The 8,662-nt window shown below is 36.5% G+C and overlaps 1 pseudogene; it reads left to right on the forward strand.

Annotated features, from left to right (window-relative positions):
- The first annotated feature begins 6,718 nt into the window (after positions 1 to 6,718).
- LOC103217122 (large ribosomal subunit protein uL16-like) lies at positions 6,719 to 7,240 on the forward strand (annotated as a pseudogene).
- Positions 7,241 to 8,662: the final 1,422 nt, after the last annotated feature.

An 8,662-nucleotide genomic window follows, 5' to 3' on the forward strand; every position in this document is an offset into this window, starting at 1 on the left:
TTTACACTGTTGGTGGGATTGTAAACTAGTTCAACCATTATGGAAAACAGTATGGCGATTCCTCAAGGATCTAGAACTAGAAGTACCATATGACCCAGCCATCCCATTACTGGGTATATACCCAAAGGATTGTAAATCATGCTGCTATAAAGACACATGCACATGTATGTTTATTGCGGCACTATTCACAATAGCAAAGACTTGGAATCAACCCAAATGTCCATCAGTGACAGACTGAATTAAGAAAATGTGGCACATACACACCATGGAATACTATGCAGCCATAAAAAAGGATGAGATTTTGTCCTTTGTAGGGACATGGATGCAGTTGGAAACCATCATTCTGAGCAAACTATCGCAAGAACAGAAAACCAAACACCGCATGTTCTCACTCATAGGTGGGAATTGAACAATGAGATCACTTGGATTCAGGAAGGGGAACATCACACACTGGGGCGTATCACGGGGAGGGGGGAGGGGGGAGGGATTGCATTGGGAGCTATACCTGATGTAAATGACAAGTTGATAGGTGCTAACGAGTTGATGGGTGCAGCACACCAACGTGGCACAAGTATACCTATGTAACAAACCTGCATGTTATGCACATGTACCCTAGAACTTAAAGTATAATAATAAAAAAAAAAAAAGAATCAAATCAAGAACTCAACCCCTTTTGCAATAGCTGCAAAAAAAAAGATAAAATACTTAGGAATATCCCTAATCAAGAGAGGTTGTGGACTTGAAAAACTCTACAAGGAAAGCTACAAAACACTGCTGAAAGAAATCAAAGATGATATAAACAAATGGAAAGACAACCCATGCTCATGGATGGGTAGAATCAATATCGTAACAATCACCATAGGGCCAAAAAAACTACAAATTCAATACAATTCTCATCAGAAATCATAAATATTTTAAAGTATTTATACATGGTACCACATAATTTTCTAAAAGTATTATATCACTTTATAGAAATTATAAAAATTTACCAGCATTTCACTTTGCCTTCACCAACATTATAATCATTTTTCAAATGTTTGTTAATCATAGGTTTAAAAAAAAAGTTGCAGTTTTTCTAATTTTCATTTGTTTACTGATAAGGTTAAATGTTTTTCATGTTTTATTATTTCTATGTGTTTATGGTCTCCGTCCATTTATATTTATGATCTTAACACATTTATTATTGATATGTGTGGTAAAGACAGCAAATCTCCATGTATCTTATTGCTATGAGAATTCCATTGGCTATTTGTAACCTTTTTATTTTCAAAAATAATATATTTAAATATAGTATAACCTATCACTCTTTTCTCTAATTCATATAATTATTTTAACATAAAACTATTTTAAAATGAGAGATTGGATAATGTATTAACTTTTATTTCTTTTTTATTATTTAATTATGTATATTGATCCTTTAATTCTATTGAAAATTATTTTACCCACTTTTTAAAAGTGAATTCTGTATTGTTTTCTCATTTGACCCCTCTCTTGGTCAGGGTTCTTAGCTGAAAGCAACACAATCCTCTTTAACTAACTTAAGCAGAAAAGGGATTTATTGAATGATACTATTTTATAGGATTGTTGACAGAGCTGGAGAAACAGACTTGAGACTAAACTCCAAGAATAGTAAAGGCCCAAATCATGCCAGACAACTGTAAGAAATTGTAGCCAGCACAACTTCTGTTACTACCACCAAGTACCAGGCCCAGATTTACTTTGTAGCCATCATTACTGCTTTCTGCACTGATGTCACGCCTGCATCACGAAATTGATCTGGTAGTCAGTGCCAGACACCAACTAAACGGAAGCTCCATGAAATGTTTATTTTCTCCAAATTAAAGCCTCATGCACATCATGTGCTTACTCTGCAGCAATGACAGAGCCTAAGAATTTGGGTTCTGAGTTTCACATCAGAGGGCACAACTCATAACACTGGAATTTCTCCCAAATATACTAAGGATGGCAATCACATATAGAACAAATGCCTGCAAGTTATTTTGAGCCAAATATCCAATTTTTTCTACATTTTTCTGCTGGTTTTAAATTAATAATATTGTATTTAGATTGAGAGCCCTTTAGGGCCTAAAATTGGAAAATATGTTTCAGACATTGCAGTATCACTTGAGCTTAAAGATAAAGAGCATAAATTCTCAAGTCAGGCTGTCCAGACTCGAATTTCAGCTTTGCCTCTTACTAGTTGTGTGACTTGGTTATATTAATTGTCTCATTTAAGTTTTGTACCAAACGGAGATGGTTAAATACCTACTTCATAGGATCATCTTGGGCATCAAATAAACAGCACCAGACATCAAACAAACACTGTGCGTTTTAGTGATTTTTTTTTTTGCAATCTTTTTCCCCAAAGTATTCTTTGTCCTGCTTGAAATGTTTCCATTTACTTCTACCCTTAACTTCTGCCCTTAGCCAGTTTTCAGTCTAAGCTGTCAACTTCTGTTCTATTTCACAACTCTGCACCTTAGACATTTGCTTCTGATGCGGAACTCTGTTAAATGCTATCTAAAATGATTTGTAAACTGTGGGCTGATTTTTCAGTACACCAATACATAGCATCGGTGCATAGGTTAAAAACTCTCTCTGAGAATAAGATATAATAGAAAGATGTTAAAGGAAGTGATTCTGAACGTCTTTCCAACATGAAGAGCTGCATACCATAATGACACTGACTAAACATTTCATAGTTGTTTATCCATATGCTAAATACTTCAAATACATTATATCATATAAGTTTTGCAATCAGATTTTGATACTATTGTTTAGGAAGTGAGTATTAAAACTCTCTTTTGGATTTGAGAAAAATGAAGCTCATAATATTTGACTTCCATAGTGTGGGTATCCTATTGCTGCTATAACAAATGACCACTAACTGAATGACTTGACCCAAATGTATTATCTTCCAGTGCAGAAGTCTGAAATTGATCCTTTAATTCCATTGAAAATTATTTTCACTTTTTAAAAGTTAATTCCATATTGTTTTCTCATTTGACCCCTCTCTTGGTCAGGGTTCTTAGCTGAAAGCAACACAATCCTTTTTAACTAACTTAAGCAGCAAAAGAATTTATTGAATGATACTAACTACTTTATAGAACCACTAAATCATTGGGTTAAAACCAAGGTGACAGCAGGGCTTTGTTCTCCATGTTCAGGCTCTTGGGAAGAATCTATTTCTTGCCTTTTCCAGCTTCTAGAGGCCACCCACATTACTTGGCTGATGAACTTTTTCCATCTTGAAAGCCAGAACACTGCCATTCCTCCAGTTATCTCACTCTGTTTTCCTTTTCCATTTAATCCACATTAGAACTCTAGTGATTACGTTGGACCCAGCAGGATAATCTGGGATAATCTTCCTATCTCAAGGTCAACTGATTTGTTATCTTATCTGCAACCTAAATGTAAGGTAGCACATTCACAGATTCCTGGGATTAGGTTGTGGGCCTCTACTGGGAGCATTACTCTGCCTATGACAAATTTTTTTAATTTGTTATTCCCCATCTTTCACAGTCCAACTACATTTTTTTAAAAAAATTTTTAGATTTAGCTTGAATTTATTTATTTGTTTTTCTTTTATTATTTGCTTATTTTTATTGATATTTAATAGTTCATTTTTGGTGCATATGTGATTTTTTTATCTATATACAATGTGCAATGATCAAATCAAGGTAATTGACTTATTCATCAACTCAAACATTTATCTTTTCTTTGCATTGGGGATATTACAAATCTTTTACCTATTTTGATATATACAATAAATTATTGTTAGCAATAATTTTCCTACTGTGCTGTCAAATGCTAGAACTTATTCCCTCTATTTAACTGTATTTTTGTTCCTTTTAACCAACTTTTTGTCCCTTCTCCTCCCTTGTCTTCCCAGCTCCTGGTAACCACCATTCTACTCTCCACCTTTCATAAGATCCACTTTTTTAGCTCCCAAATATGAGTGAGAAAAATTTGTCTTTCTGTGCCTGACTTATTTCACTTGACATAATGACCGCCAGTTCCATCTATGTCACTGCAAATGACAGAATTTCATTCTTTTTTAATATTGCATTGTGTTTATATACAATTTTCTTCATCCTTTCATCCATTGATAGACATTTAGGTTGATTCCATATCTTGGCTATTGTGCATAGTGCTGCAATAAACACGTGTTTGTTACTTATACCAATTTGTTTTCTTTTGGATATATATCCAGCAGTAGAATTCTTAGTTCATATGGTAGTTCTTTTGGTTTTTTAGGAACTCTCATATTGTTTTCCATCATGGCTGCACTACTTTACAATCCTACCGAGAGCGTATAAACATTCTTCTTTCTCCACATCCTTGTCAGCATGTTATTTTTGTCTTTTTGATATTTAATAACAGCTATTCTAGCTGAGGTGAGATGATATCTCATTGTATTTTGATTTACCTTTCTCTGAACGTGTGTGATGTTGAGGGTTGTTTGAATATACCTGTTGTCCATTTGTATGCCTTCTTTTGAGAAATACCTATTCTGGTCTTTCACCCATTTTTAAATCAGATTATTATTTTTATTATTATTACTATTTTGCTATTGAGTTATGTGAGTTCTTATTTATCTATCTAGATTTCTATATCTCTTTCTCCCTTTTTTTTTTCTTTTGAGACAGAGTCTTGCTTGTCGCCCAGGCTGAAGTGCAGTGGCGTGATCTCAGCTCACTGCAACCTCCCCCTCCTGGGTTCAAGCGATTCTCATGCCTCAGCCTTCCACATAGCTGGGATTACTGGTGCATGCCACCACGCCTGGCTAATTTTTTATAGTTTTAGTAGGAAAGGTGCTTCACCATGTTGGCCAGGCTGGTCTCAAACTCCTGGCCTCAACAAATTCACCGGCCTCAGCCTACCGAAGTGCTGGGATTACAGGTGTGAGCCACCATGCCCAGTCTCTCTTCCTCTTTACCTTGTACAGACATAGTACTTTGCAGTACTTACACTTATCATCACACACTGGACTATTCTAGGCTATGTAACTAAACCTGGATCTAGCTAGGTACTATATAAAAATACCCTCAGTTTTCTCTAGATCAGAATAAAATTAGTTCCAACGATAGCCCTACTCTGATTCTGAAAACTGAGTGTTAAGAAACTTGTACCTTCCTATGATCCCCCATCTTCTTTCTAGTACCTAAGCATTTACCCAATACCTCTGAAAGCAAGTCTACCCAATTTGAGACTTTTGTAACTTGACTCATTTCACCATTAGCCTAACCTAAAGATCATCATTCTCACAAAAACTACATTGCAGAAAATACCAGATGATTCATGCAAATATCAAGTTTACTTATCCCTCTACTCCCTTAGCAGTTAGTATAGGGCTTGGCATGGAGTATGTGCTCAAAAGAGTTCATGAAATAGTTATTCTAAATCTTCTTAAAATAAATCAAATTATATTTAATATTTTCTGAGTTCCTTTATTAAGAAAAGCTTAAAATCTTTACAGTTCAGTTTTATGCCCAAATTTTACATAAATTTTATGGTATGTCTAATGCACAAAATAGGAAGGCATTGTTAGCAAATTAATTTAAATATTTTAAAAATATGACATAATGCCTTACAAGACTCCTAATGTGGAATACAAATGAAAGTTAAAAAAAACTTTTATGTGCTAGGTGCTGTGGCTCACGACTATAATCCCAGGACTCTGGGAGGCCGAGGCAGGCAGATCACCTAAGGTCAGAAGTTTGAGACCAGCCTGGCCAACATGGTGAAACCCCGTCTCTACTAAAAATACAAAAATTAGCCAGGTGTGGTGGTGCGTGCACCTGTAATCCCAGCTACTTGGGTGGCTGAGGCAGGAGAATCGCTTCAACCCAGGAAGCGGTGGTTGCAGTAAGCTGAGATTGCACCACTGCACTCCAATCTAGTCAATAGAGCGAGACTACATCTCAAAAAAAAAAAAAAAAACAACTTTTTATAAACTTTGTGATTTTCAAATTTATTTCAAATTTAATACCCGCCAAAAAGAATCTTTTTTAAAAAAAATCTACCAATAATAGAAAATATAAACACATCTGAATTTTTAATTATCAGGTTCCTATGTATTACATTTTTAGTCTTTATATATTATAATCCATACTGTCTGAGGAATATAGTGTGATTATTTGGGTTTCTAAATAAGAGATTTTAACCAAGGATATTTTCTTTGCTAAACCTTAGTGATGCCTCCTTCATTGCATCATGAACCTGAGTGGCTTTCCAAACAATACTGAAGTCCCAATTCTACTGACTAACACATAAATTATGTTTTTCTCTTCCTTGTGGATTTATTTGGATTTATAAAAGTAAATCTCAATCTGTACAGCTACCCATGGCTTTCCTCAGAACATTCCCAAATCTTAAAACCATGATTATTGATATCCTAACTTATAGAAGAAAAACTAGATTATATACAAAAAATAAAGTAAGTCTTTAATACAAAGCAACACTTTTCAGTGTATCATATCTAAAACTGCAATAATCTGGACACGGGCTATCTAAAGGTAGAGTTACTAGTTGGCCATTTGTTATCCCCTTTAAGAACACCATCCCCCTCTTTCCCTTCGGCGCGCCACTGAAGATCCTGGTTACTGGTATTGTAAGAACAAGCCATACCCAAAGTCTCGCTTCTGCCGAGGTGTCCCTGATGTCAAGATTCGCATCTTTGACCTAGGGCGGAAGAAGGCAAAAGTGGATGAGTTTCTTGCTCTGTGGCCACATGGTTTCAGATGAATATGGCAGCTGTCCTGTGAAGGCCTGGAGGCTGCCCGAATTTGTGCCAATAAGCACATGGTAAAAAGTTGTGGCAAGGATGGCTTCCATAATCCGGGTGCGGCTCCACCCCTTCCACGTCATCCGCATCAACAAGATGTTGTCCTGTGCTGGGGCTGACAGGCTCCAAACAGGCATGCGAGGTGCTTTTGGAAAGCCCCAGGGCGCTGTGGCCAGGGTTGCATTGGTCAAGTTATCATGTCCATCCGCACCAAGCTACAGAACAAGGAGCATGTGATTGAGGCCCTGCGCAGGGCCAAGTTCAAGTTTCCTGGCCGCCAGAAGATCCACATCTCAAAGAAGTGGGGTTTCACCAAGTTCAATGCTGATGAATTTGAAGACATGGTGGCTGAAAAGCGGCTCATCCCGGATGGCTGTGGGGTCAAGTACATCCCCAGTCGTGGTCCTCTGGACAAATGGCGGGCCCTGCACTCATGAGGGCCTCCAATATGCTGCCCCCCTCTTAATACTCATCAATAAATTCTACTTCCTGTACACCTAAAAAAAAAAAAAAAAAAAAAAAAAACCATCCCCAATCTTTGATTTCATACTTCTTGCCATCAAACAATTAGTTCTTTGTGGTTTTCAAAGCTTCTTTAACTTATCTTCTACACTGTCCCTGTGCTCTCTTTCTTGCATAAAGCTCGCCAACTTGTTCCTGTGTCTTTTAGATGGGTGGGTAACCCGATGTAATAACTTAATTGGTGCCAGTGTGATAATGGTGATTATGATTTAATGGAGTAGGTTTCACATATAATGCAATTATAATACTTAAGCATTTAATGTCATAACCCCATAGGTTTATTAATTGTGAAATTTTCAAGTATTAGGTCAAGACAGTAGTGAATATTTTGAGACAACCAGGTACTTCTGTCATACCGTAATGCAATAAGCTGCTTACTCAAGTCCATAATTACAAAATTGTCATCCCATTCTTGCATGACTATTGAAAAGAAACCTTAAAGCATACCAAAACATCGCTTTTTTTCATATTATATGGATCCTTGGAACATATAATATATATTATATACAACATATATTATATTAACATATATACAACATATATGTTATAGATTTATTATATATAATATATTAGCATATATACATATATTAACATATATACAACAGATAACATATATTATATACAACATATATAATGTATAACATATGAGCTAGGACACATATATTCTCTTATTAATCAATAGCACATGGCTTAATTCTAAATTGCTTCTGTTTCTCACTCTACACTAGAACCTTCCATTTATTGTTTTATAAATCTTTGGACTGAATTTCCTTCCTTCCTTCCTTCCTTCCTTCCTTCCTTCCTTCCTTCCTTCCTTCCTTCCTTCCTTCCTTCCTTTCTCCCTTCCTTCCTTCCTTCCCTCCCTCCCTCTCTCCCTCTTTCTTTTTCTTTCTTTCTTTCTTTCTTTCTTTCTTTCTTTCTTTCTTTCTTTCTTTCTTTCCTTCCTTCCTTCCTTCCTTCCTTCCTTCCTTCCTTCCTTCCTTCTCTCTCTCTCTCTCTCTCTCTCTCTCTCTCTCTCTCTCTCTCTCTTTCATTCTTTCTCTTTTTTGAGACGAAGTTTCACATTGTCCAGGCTGGAGTGCAATGGCACAATCTCGGCTCACTGCAACCTCCACCTCCCAGGTTCAAGTGATTCTCCTGCCTCAGCCTCGTAAGTAGCTGGGATTACAGACGCTCGCCACCATGCCTGGCTACTTTTTAGTATTTTTCTTAGAGTTTCACCATGTTGGCCAGCTGATCTTGAACTCCTGACCTCAGGTGATCCACCAGCCTCGACCTCCCAAAGGGCTGGAATTACAGACGTTAGCCACCTTGCCCAGCCGCATTTTCTTAATTGTATCTTTTGGTGAAAGT

The sequence above is a fragment of the Chlorocebus sabaeus genome, chromosome 10 (assembly GCF_047675955.1).
Source record: "Chlorocebus sabaeus isolate Y175 chromosome 10, mChlSab1.0.hap1, whole genome shotgun sequence".
NCBI lineage: Eukaryota > Metazoa > Chordata > Mammalia > Primates > Cercopithecidae > Chlorocebus > Chlorocebus sabaeus.